At 35.0% G+C, this 12,783-nt stretch overlaps 1 protein-coding gene across 2 annotated transcripts in view; it reads left to right on the forward strand.

Annotated features, from left to right (window-relative positions):
• LOC116429023 (uncharacterized) overlaps positions 1 to 12,783 on the forward strand; it is a 225,863-nt gene that overhangs the window by 162,013 nt on the left and 51,067 nt on the right. The window lies entirely within an intron of this gene.

Consider the following 12,783-nt stretch of genomic DNA (forward strand, 5'->3'; position numbering starts at 1 on the left):
GAAAGCCCATCAATTTACGTAAGTCCCTTTGACGAAAAATACAGAAAGGATTCCCCACCCCCCTCCGTTCGTGTTTGAATAATTCTTAGAAAATGTTCGGTGTTCCGAGTTCCTCGGCATCAATTTTTCAACTTCGAAGACGGTTTCCGGCCTCTTCGAGCAACTTCCTCGAACTTTATTTTTCAATCCGAAACGAGCATTATGCGATAAGATTTTTATAATATTAGTCGAATGTTGATAAAATTTCGCCTCTATAATCATTCCTTCTTAAGGAATAATTTCGATATTTAAGAACACCTAACATTTTCTTTCAATATAAATAAGGTAATAATTATTAATCTACAAATTTAAATACTTAATATATTATAATTTTTAAAAGTGAAATTCATTTTTAAATGAAATTTAAATTAATTATTAATTAATTAAAATTAATTTTAATTTAAAATATTATTTCACAAACTTTAATAATATTTTTATAGAAGTATCTAAATAATTGCATTGATGTAATAGCTTAAAAAAGGAAATATAAGAAGGAAATGTTTGTATTATATTTTAAGCTTCAGTGTACAGTGAAAAAAAGGAAGTACATTTCATATTTGCCTAACTTTTCGTTTAATTACTGATCTGTTAATTTCCTCCACTTTAAATTTCTGTAATACTTTCCACATGTTTATTCTATTTCATCAAATAACCCGATATCAAACGTTCACGAGCATTTTTCCGAGATTCGATCGTTAGGATCCCTCTATCGTGTAATAAATCACGTATAAGGTTTCCCAGAAAGCAATGTCAAGAAGTCGCGTTCGAGAGTATCGCTCACTTCGTATTCTATTTCCCCGTTTTTCCCCTTGACCGCTGGAACTCACTGTTTTCCTTTTTCCCATCCCCGCCCCGACTTCCTTCTTTTCCACGCTCGGTCCTTTTCCTGCGACCCTTTTGACCATTCACCGATAATGTTACGATAACGAGTCAATGCTGCCGCCGAGAAGAGAGCCCTGACTCCGTCCCTTTCCTACGCGAGAAATCAAAGACTCCTCTTTGTGCGGTTTAACAGAGCGCACGCGAAGAATTTCGCTTTAACCGAGATTTACCGTGTTTCGTTATGTAAAATGTCCCCGGGAGTTGGAGGAAATTTTTAACGTTGAATTTCGTCCATTGGAATTCATACTGTTATCTCGTTTTCTGTATTTTTCTGAAATATATTGAAAACACGCGTGTTCCAAAGTATGATTGTAATTATTAAATCTACCGGAGAGTTCTGTCTATTCTTGAGTTCGAAGAAAAAATTATTTTCGATAGATTCATTAATATTTGAACAATATTATAAAATATAATAAAGTATAATGAAATGTAATAAAATATAATTTTCTTGGTAATACAGTTTTCAGCGTTACTAATGATTTCAGTTCTAACGTGGTGATACTTTGTAGGTTATATGACTGTAGCGTAACCCATCTTTGGAAACTTGAGATATTATCGAACAGAATTTTGCAGGAGACGTGATGTTTATATATTATATTAATGAATGCTTGAATCTAAATACGATATTTGAAACGGATAATGATATTTTAATGAGAATGTTTTATTCAAAGGAAAACTGAATGGTAATACATTAAAGTAATTAATTATTTACTTTGCAATTTCGCATAGAATTCATAATGAAGATTCTTAGTTGTTATTTTAATAAGTATGAATAGTATTCGCTTATTATATGTTAAAAGGAGATACGATTATTGAAATATTAATATGCAATGGTTAGAATAAACATAGACTTAGTTCTTTTCTAGTAAATTGTGAACGATAAAGCAGCTGAACGTAATAACGAAAGAAGTTGTGAAGCTCCCTTAATCCCAGTTAAGATTAAAAGTTAAAGAAGTTGGGAGAAAAAGAGAGATTGAAAGAGAGAATTTCAATTTATTCGTTTTCTGTTTGAATTTGAATTTATTCTGCTAAATAGTTATTCAATATTCAACGAATATCACTTTTACGAAGTATCACGGTGAATCCTCGTATAAAATTATTTAAATCGTTATTTAGGAAATTTCAACGAAAGAATGAAGACAATTTCTTTTCGAGATTTCTACATTTTAAGAATTAAGATTAAACTTTTTGAATAAATTTAAAACTACCGAGTATTTAATACAATTGACATATAACCATTATCAAAATGGTAACAATAAACTTTTTTCAATTTCTTCATATAAACATTATAATATTTATTATAATAATTATATTTATTATAATATTTATATTAAAAGAAAGTACTTTAACGTGAATAATTTATTAGAAAAAAAAAGAATTCGTTACTTACTCTATTCGCCACATTCACTTGAATCTTTAACAATCGACGATAGAAAAGAAATATTTAATTTATATTAAAAAGAAATAAATAACATTTGGAATTATCAAATTGAGTTCAAAATTTTTATCACGAGTTTGGCAAAATATTTAGGGCAAGGGATTAATAGATCCCAAACAATCGTGAAAACTTGATCAAAAGTCCAGGTCAAAGTCCGCACGCTTTTAGTTTACAATTCGGCGAGCACCCAATGCTGAGAGAGAGAGAGAGAGAGAGAGAAAGAAAGAGGGAGAGAGAGAAACAGAGAGAGATGGTTGGATTACCTACTATCTATTTATTCGCAATCAGTTCTGTGCGAGTTTTCGTTCGTTTCGGCAACGGGGACGAAGATACGCGCGCCAGTTCGTTCTGAGTTCCATTCGAACGCGTCGCAATTTAGCATACGGATTGATTAAATGACTCAATCAGCGAATGTAGTGACTCCCGCGGTGGTGTTACCGTGTTTCCAAAAGACACGTCGCTTTGTGAAAATGTACGCGGCTGAACGTGTGCTCGGAGAACGCCTGCTGACTACGAGTAACTACGTTAACGCGCGGAACGCGTTTCCACGTAAGAATTGTATAAGCAGTAAACAAATAGACATACTTTTTGCTATTTTTATGAGAATTGTATATGTATTCTACTTTGTTAGAGCAGCTTTATGTTCGCGATAATTCAAATATCTGTTTTACTGGTACTTTTCCACGATTATATTTTTGTTATGTTGTAATAAGTAGTATTTGGTATTAAGTTGTTTATCTTCATTCGTAATGAAATATTGCAAGAAGTTAATGTAATTTTGTGATTTATATTGCTTTCTTTAAATTGTATGTACTATCTTAAAATGCTTTTATTGGAATATTTGAACTGGTACTGTTGGAGATACTTTCAAAAAAATTGTCAGAATGCCTTAAAGATTCAGAAGACAATTCGTTCTAGCGTTTAATGAAATATTCAGAGTCTTTTAAAATATAAATTGCAGTTTCTTCAGGACTACACCTATAAATGTTTCAACGATCGGAGTAATGGTGATTTAGAATTTCTCAAGAATCTTGACATCCCCCATCCACCTCCGGATCTAATTAATTCAGTGCTGCAGCTCCTGTTAACGAATTTTGAGAGCATTTAATCGCTACTAAATTTCCTGTCGTGTCTTGTACAGCACAGACAGTATATGTGCCGATACTGTTGGTTATCCCGATCACAGACACTTCACTATCAGCCATTAATATTAGACTAGTATTAGTAATAATCCCGGAAATTGTTAATACCTTATTACCAGCCTGTAACGTTCATTACGGCACTCAATTAAACTTTAACATTCAAGAAATGACTCTGAACTATTTAATAGCTCCGACGAACCGCGTCGCGAATAAAATTTTATTTCGAAAAAAATATTTCAAAGATTACTTGAACATTTTTTAAAAGTAAATGTTTCTTCGTACCATCATCGTATCATCAGTTAAAATATCATTTTAAAAGAGAAGAGAACTTTTGTTTTCCGATGAATTTTCTAATGATTTATTTTTTAAATACTTTCATTGAAATAACGTCAATAAAAAGGAACCATAAAGTAGCAAAGTAATTTCAAATAATAGATCAATACTTTTTATTCGATTAATTATAAACGTAAAAATGATTTCTGTAATTTCCAGTGCATGGTGTCCTGTACGTTTGTAGGTTAGGTAGCGCCGCACGCCATTTTGGTATCGGCGTGACCAACTCCAACCTTGCTAACGCGCGCTTAATTCAGTATGATAATGAAACTTCTCTTTGAGCCATGTTGCTAAGTAAACACGATAGAAATTCCATTGCTGGCCGAACGATTTAAATTCATTGATTTTATAGATTCATTTAGGTGCCGGAAGCTAACACGTACCCGCCTCGAATTTGTCCGCTTAATTCATGTCAGTTTAATTAACATCGGTACCCGGAGTGCTTTCACTTCGTTTTAAACGATCCGCAAACAGTTTTAAATTTCATTCGAACTGTTTACCCTCGATACCGCTGGAATTTTGCATGAGGCAAAATTTGTAACTTTTCATTCAGTTTCTGATAATAAAAATTACACGACTCTCTTCTAAATCACCTGATTTATCTCACTCTTAATAACTGTTCTCTCACTCCTTTCCCATTCTCCAAGTTTTACCATTTCTGGAAATCATATCTACTTTATAAATAAAAAGAAATATTTTAACAATTCTCTTTGCAAAACTGTCTGAAAGAATCTATAAAGAAATGTTGTTTACAAAGGTTCTTTTATTTAAAAAAGATTATTATTAGCAACCACGTTTGAAGATACTTATATTCACAATAATAGAATCACCGTCGACCCGATCACATTGCGTCGAAAACTCGGATTTTTAATGTAACCGATAATCAAATTTTAATGAGACTCTATTGGCTCTTGGATACGCGTCCGTAGCAATCGTCGAAAATGCGACGAAACAATTCTGCGATGCGCACGTCAAAAGTTAACGGCACTTCGAGGATTAATTCGCGTGAATAAAAGCGGACGAGGACGCATCCCGTGACAAACGGATCCTTTGTAAATTAACGAAAACTCGCAGAAAATCGTGCGAGCAAATGCATCGTACAACAATAATATTTCCGACTTTGCATCTATGAAAACGAATTGCTAATTATTGATTATCTCGTTAGATTCCGACTTCGACGTGTCCGTGTCGTGAAAAGCGAAATTATGAAAGAATCGTGTACACCATCAAGTGCCATGGGACACGTGTAGCCGGCGAGAAGAAATTTTCTGCAATTATATGTTTGATTAATGGGTTTTTTATACCGGTTACGCAATCGATCAATTTGTAGGTACCCCGTGTCCTCCCCCTGTTTCGTTTCCACGTTCAAACAGGCCTGATGAAAAATCGCGGACAGGCTATATTTTTTCATCTGCAACGGAACAAAAAAAAAAAGCGCACAGAAGAAAAATATGTGTAAAGTAAAACGCAGAATCCTTGAATAACAAAGAACTAGCCGCGCCGGCCTCCCTAATTGCACCGTCATTTTTCGATGTATCGTAACGATTCGACACATTCCGCGCCACCCCCGGCCGCGCGCCCCTTTCTCCGCTCGCCGGACGCTTTGAATGCGACTGTTCTCGATTTTCAATCTATCGTTAAGATATACAGCGTGTCGTAGGATTTTTTGCGTAAATAGCGCTATTAATCTTGCGTGAAATCGAACGTCGAGAGAAATGTATCGTATAGGCTTGAGAGAAATTTATTTAATGAGTTTAAGATCGATGCGTGAATAAATAGAGAGTGAACGCTTGTTGTTAGAGTTTGTTTAGCTTTGTTGTAAATTGCAATTTTTAGTAATCAATGTAGTTTATTGTAATGAAACTGCAGACAAGTTCACGTTAAACACCGCTGTATAAAATATTAAAATTTGCATACAGTCTAATCAACTTCGCAGCTTGCTTCAAATTTAATACAATTTTACCTTTCATTCCAGTTCACGAACAGTGACGTGTAAAAATGTATATTTAATCATTAACGCTAACCATTTAATAACATTTCATATAAATTTCATATTTAAATCCCAACTCCACCCAGGAACGCCGTATTAACATCTTCGTCAAATTTAATCGCATCGCGATTTCACACGCTCGGAATCGACCGTGCTCCCCGTTTACATTTCGTGAAGTTACAAAAAAATCCCCGCGCGGTGTAAACAAGTTCGTCGCGCGGCTATTAATTTTTCAAATTATAATCTGTTTCTTTCTGGACCCGGCGAAAATATAATCGCCGCGCATCAAACGGTGTTGCGCGCGCTTTTTTTTTTTTTCCTTCTTTTTCCGCAGAAAATATGAAGCGAGAACGTCGCGCGAGGGTGCATTTGACGTTCATTTTAAAACGAGAATCGAGTATTTTGTGCAATGCCCGGGAACATTGTACTCGGGTCTACGCTCTTTTTCCCCCGGTTTTATTTTATTTTTTTGCGGCCCGGCGTGGATCGACGCGGGGCCGATTCCTTTGCGTCGACATTTTCGCCTGAATTTATCAAGTAATGGCGGGAGCGGGGCACGAATCTTTTGATGAACCCTGTATTTCGAATTATGCGCTTGAGTAATCATCAATCGATTCGCTATTCGTGTCCAATCGCTGTGCCGCCGGAACTGTTGTAGTTGCGCTCTCGACCGGCGAATAATATTCAGACATTCGAGATCATGAATGCGCGATCGTTTTCCAGTTTGCGGCGTTCCTTTTTCCGCCGGGGCCTTTACACGCATGATCGATATTCCGTTTGCCAGCGGGCGCCATAATTACGCGAATTACCGAAACGTGGTCGGAAAATAATGCGGATAATTATATTTCGTAACGGACGGCGGGCGTCAGCGATACCTGCGTTTTATGCTCCTTGTAACGGCGCGTTTCCGATCGTTACCCTCCGTGGAATATCGAAAGATACGTTTAACGCTACGCGTGTTGGCAGTTTATACGTAACTGTACCTACCGTAACCAGTTGAATAATCGGTTACAAGTAAGCAAGTTAAGCGATCAATTTTTTCAGTCGAAATAGACGAAAAGGAAGAGAAAAATTGAAATTCTGATTAATTGCGCAATATAAGGATTGATATAGAATTGAAAGAAAGAAAGTGCAGAATTTTAAATCGAATTTTAAAACCGGTAGCAGTACGTTTATTGTTAAAACTAAAATAGATTTATCCTTTTTTATTTATCTTTTATTGTGTTCAATTTATGTTTCTCAGAGATTTACGAAGTAAATGTGATACGATTGTCGAATATTATTTGATTAAATTCATTCTTCTTTAATGGATTAATAAACATGTTATATCATTCACAATTATTCAAATGAAAAATTATATTAACCTTTTGTTCTATAATATCGTGTCAGACTTGTGCCGATTTCAAATAGAATTTGGCAAATATAAATGTTATTCAATTCGTTTGAGTTCAAATTAAATATTGTTCCTCTGTTATCTCTTCTTTTATTTTCAATGAATTATTAATAACGAAATAGTTAGATCGATCATGGCTTAGGTAGAAATCATAGGATAAGTTAATATTAAGTTGAATTATATTTAATACTGTATTTGCTACAGAATTCACTGTAAAAAATCATTTTTCGAAAAAGAATATAAAGTCATCTAAGTTTACATTACATGTACCAATGATATAATCTTTCATCACTATTACTGACTACTTATAAAGGACCAATACTTAAATTATACACTACAATATTCCCATTTCCACGTACAACATTTAACACTAAAACTATCAGGTCAAAATCATATCTGATTTCTTCTGTTTACAATTATTAAAAAGATAGATGTTTCTCCAAGAAATTATTAAAGAAATTGATTTAACAATACGCTGAATTCTAAATCAATCAAAGTCTAAATAGATGGACTCTCGCGGTATTTACAGAGAAATTTCAAAAAGTCGACTTAATTGCTCGATAGTTTAAAAACCCCCAATATTCCGATTCCGACGCGCACGACACTACCCGCGACATCCTTATCGTTTTCCACGCAACTCTACATAATTTATTCAAATGCCATTCCCCGGGAAGTTCTCGAGTTACCGGATCATCCGCGAAACGGTTTATAAATTGCCATGAAAACTCCTGTTTGCTAATAACGCCGAGAAGTCGGGCGTCCGTGCGAGTTCCCCTTGTTACTGGAAACATCGGCCCGATATTATGTAAATCTAACGATATTCGTAACGGCGTATCGCCGGGACAAACCGCTTAGCATTCACGGTCTCTTTGAGACGGTCCCGCGCGGTTTTAAATTCGCCGGCGTTCCCGCGGCGGCCGCGGGACGCTTACGCGCTGCGTTTTACATTAATGTCCGTCGGAGCCGGGGAATTAGTTGAAACATGTCCGTAAGGGAACGATCTTGCGCGGAAGCGCGCCGGCAATCAAAGTAATTGGCAATTTTCCGTGAAGTTTCCGATCCCTTTTCGCCGGCGTTTCACGGTCAGCGTTCGCCGTTTTCTCTCTTTCAGCGGCAGAGACCGTGTGTTTAAACGGCGACTAATGGACCGTTTATTGACCGAAACACTTTTCGTTCGGTCGATCGTTGCGCAAACTCGATTAGCGTCCTCCTACGGTTGATTATCAGTAATTTCTTTTGGCGCGGTCTCGTCTCGATTCCTCGATAAACATTCGCCGATACCGATTTTGGCGCGATACTCGGCGAATCGGTAAATAATGTTTCATAATGTGCATTCGTTCGGAGAAACAGTGATCACGTATTTTGCTTCTTCGAGTAGGAGCTTTTGAAATATTCAGTGGAGATGGAGAAGTTCTGTTCGAAGTTGGCACGAAATTTGTCTGGGTATATTTCGTACGAGGTTTATTTGGTGGATGTTGGAGAATTGTGTTTCAATCCATTAACAGTCAATTTAACAGTTGACACGTCGATGGAAATTTAAGCTCTTGTCCTGTGATTTCTTTCTCGACTATGATCGATACAACTATTTTGCCAATAATTCATTGAGAAGGTAGGGAAATTTTAGGCATACATTAGATCTATGTTTGCACTAAAGTGTAATTATTAACAGAAGTTTAAAATCTTTAAAATTTAAACTACAAGGCACGGAGTTAATACTAAGACTACTGGATGAGTCAAATTTACCAGCGTCAGAAGTTTCATTTTGTAAATATTTAAAATATAAAGGCGTTTTTGCGAAATATTTTAAAGGTCATAATGTAGATAATAATCCTTTATAGCGATTCGCAAATATTTTTATCTTACATTATTTTAATTACAGAATTAAGTTCCATTTAAAATTATATAATATATATCGAATATAATGAAGAAACAAATACAATAACGATTTCTATGGGTTAGTTTCGAAGAAAATCTATCAGAAATTATACAGCTCGTTTAACTGTCAATGAACAATTAGCTTCAGGAAAATTGTTCTTTTTACGGAAGACAGAAGACTAAAATAGAACTCCTCGCGTTCCCGGCAGTATTTCTTGTCAAATTAATATTTTCCTTCCGACTTCTGAAATTCCTGTTGCGCCGGGGGTTCCTTATTTATTTCGCTTGTCTTTCAAAGCGCCCAAGAAACGCCTCGATGTCTGAAGTGTATCGAACCTAGAGTAGTTGCAGCGGGCAAAGTAATTGGCAATTTTGTCTGAAATCGCTGAACCTGTCTCAAAGAACATTCTTCGGGGTAAGTGAATAATGGACCACTTACCGATAAACTTGTCAAATATTTAGGTACTTTAAAACGGTATAAAGACGTCCTTAAGAGACAGGTTTAACTAGTCGAACCCTTTATGGAGTTCAATTTCCGAGGCACCGGCGAAATTTATTTCCATTGAACGTCGTTTAATTAGGAATTTAGAAACATTAATGTATCCCTTCCTCTATTTAATTACTTTCTTTCAGTGGCTAAGGTTTTCACTGGAGATAATTGATTCTTTTTCTTTATCGAAGAACTAAATTTTTAATTTGAACAATCTACTTTCCTTTTTCAAATAAAATATTTCATACATTCTAAGCAGAATTCTGTAACACTGTTTTATGGATATTTTTATTTTTGTAGATATGAAAAACCTTTTAATGATAATGTTTATTCTTATTATCAAATTGATCTAATTTGTATCATTATTAATTTCTATTATGTACGTATTACTTTATTTAGTCCCTATAATTTCAAGATACATTTAAATGAATTTTTTTAGTCACAACTTTTATCTCCTGTTACCAACAGTTAAACATATTTTCAATAGTTATTATTCGACGTAAAAAAATCACAGTGCAGCTTTTATCGTGGATACGTACCGAATCGTGTTAAATAAGGGAAATCCTGTAAGATTGTACACGTGAATACATTAATCTCTCATTTGAAACACACCAACTCGGAATTCGCTCGTCTCCCCCTCCATTTTCTTTCGTTGTAAACCATTTCTTTCGCGCCGTTGTGCCTTTATCACCTATGTATACATGCTGAACTGTGTAACTCACTGTAATCCCGGCCTAATGTCCGATAACCTTAAGTATCGCGAAAGCTTTTTGGAAAACGAATGAAACGCGCGAGCTTACCGCATTCCCTGCCCATCTAAATAGCCAAGGAAAGAGCAATTATTCGGTGCTCCTTGGAAATCCAACTGTTTTCTCTCTCCTTTTTATATCTTTCTCTACTTTAATTTAAACTTTTCACTGTTCACGTTTCCACAAATTATTTCCGCTATAAACATTTATAAGAACGTTTCGATTTGTTAAAAGACGTGGTAAAATCTTGATAATTGGAGATGAACATTTATGTTTCTGAACGGAAACGAACGTTTGAATAAAAAAAGTGTTTGGATATTGAAAAGCGTATTGAATATGTATCAAGTATTAGTAATAAAAATTTAAGTAATACGTGTAATGGTAGCGCAGCTCTGCGAATACCTTTCCTCGTAGTCGATATTGCGGTCGCAGCAGAAATTGACTTGTATCACTGAGTATACCGTACAAATGAATGCCTCAACGAATCGTAGATATTTTTATTTCAATAAACAACATTATATAACAACATTTCTGTTCTTTGTAAGATGAATGGTATGCAAGCATTAAGTTGATTAAGGAACTGTTAATAATAAATTTTAGAATAAAATTTTTAAATTACGTGAAACTGAATATAATATTTTATTTATTAACAATCTTCGTGGACTTTTTATAAAATATTCATTAGCTATTTTATCAAAATCATTATGTTCTTAAAAGTTGTATTTGCAAATTTTCAACCGCTAATATTCATAATATTTGCACTACACTGAAAAAAATGAGTTTGAAAAATTCAAAGTACATAATTTACTGTACTATTTAATACAAAACATACATGAAACATTAAATCCATGTACAGACTATATTTTCTATTCATCTTTGAAAAAAATTTGACATTTTGCAGCCAATATAAACTTAAAACAAAAAACTCTAACACTAATAAAAAGAAAATTTCAATATTATATATTAAAGCTTCATTCTCTTTTATTTGAAAAAAATAATAATCTTTTATAAAAGTTCATTGACACTTTCAAAAAAAATAAATTGCATTTGTTGTCAGCAATAACTGCACGACTGTGTGCACAAGGTAAAAATAGGATTATTAAAGGGATTTGGCAAAAATTCACAGGGGAAAATTTCAGAACGAATAAAAAGGATAAAATGTAAACAGAATGCATTTAAAGTATCGGATTCAAGGGATAGGGGGAAAATGAATGTCAGAGCATTGGATTTGACTTGCAGCAGCGACCTAGTCACGATTCCATCGGCGTTGAAATGTTATGCTGTGCACTGGAACGTGACTGGAACGTGTGAACACTATGGTACTTGAGCTGATTCAAGGAACACTAAACCGTGATTGAACGGTGACTGTACTGGGATTGGATCCTCGTTGCAAATGAAGGGTTAAGATGAAGGGCGAACATTCGCAGTGAGACAGTCACCGACACCGAATTCCCTTTGCAAAGTATCGTTCCCTTGCGTTAAATTAGCAACGAAAACAATGAAACTATTACTTGACAGATTGTCGATACTTTTATTTCAACAAATCGACAACAAAATATCTGTTTCTCTGTAAGATTACAGAAACCATTTTTCATGTTTTTGCAGTTAGTTAAAAACATACACGTAGCACGTATTTGTTGTTTAAAATTAACACTAGAAGTGTACATATATTTGAATTAATAGCTTCCAAAATTTATTAAATATTTTTTAAGGAAATATAAAGTAAACAAGCTATTTATCTGAATTTTTGAATATAGAAGAAGCTCTTTAAAGGAAGCCTATATTTTATTATATTATACATTGATATTTAAAAAAAATAAAAGAAACTTTTTCAGTCGAGAAAGAAATAAATAAAACCGCATTATTTATGGGACGACCTGATACCAACCGTCACATCAATCACGCCATTCATTGCTTTGGCAATCCCCATACAAAATGGCCTCTTCTTTTTCATCGCACGGCGACCCCTTAAGTTGAAGCACAGCGTACCGAATAGAACCGAAAACCAAAGTTCCATTTGTTTTCACGCGGCACTTACGTGTCCTTTGTAGCAGATTGATCGAAACCGTTTGACATGTGCTGTCTATTGTCCCTGGTAATTTTTGACCGTGCGCAGCTCGAAAAACGTTCATCATTCCGGCGATTCCTCGCTTTGATATCGCGAAACATAACCTCGCCCCCACCATTTTTTTTTTTCTTTGTCCGTCACTATTGTCGGGTTTTTTGTTTTCGAAAACATAAAAATATTACGGTTTCCCCCGCCGGTTCTCAGGTTTATTTTGTCCCGGTCGCACGTCAAACGCCCGCTGAAATCGATTTCATTGGAGCTTCGTACGCCCCCGCCGTTCGAATGGGGGGAAAAACATTCAAACGGAATCCACCGGAAAAAATTGTGCCCAATTATAACGAAGAATAACAGAAAGTGTACGCGCATCTCTCCCCCTTTTTCCTT

The sequence above is a fragment of the Nomia melanderi genome, chromosome 14, assembly GCF_051020985.1.
Source record: "Nomia melanderi isolate GNS246 chromosome 14, iyNomMela1, whole genome shotgun sequence".
Lineage (NCBI taxonomy): Eukaryota > Metazoa > Arthropoda > Insecta > Hymenoptera > Halictidae > Nomia > Nomia melanderi.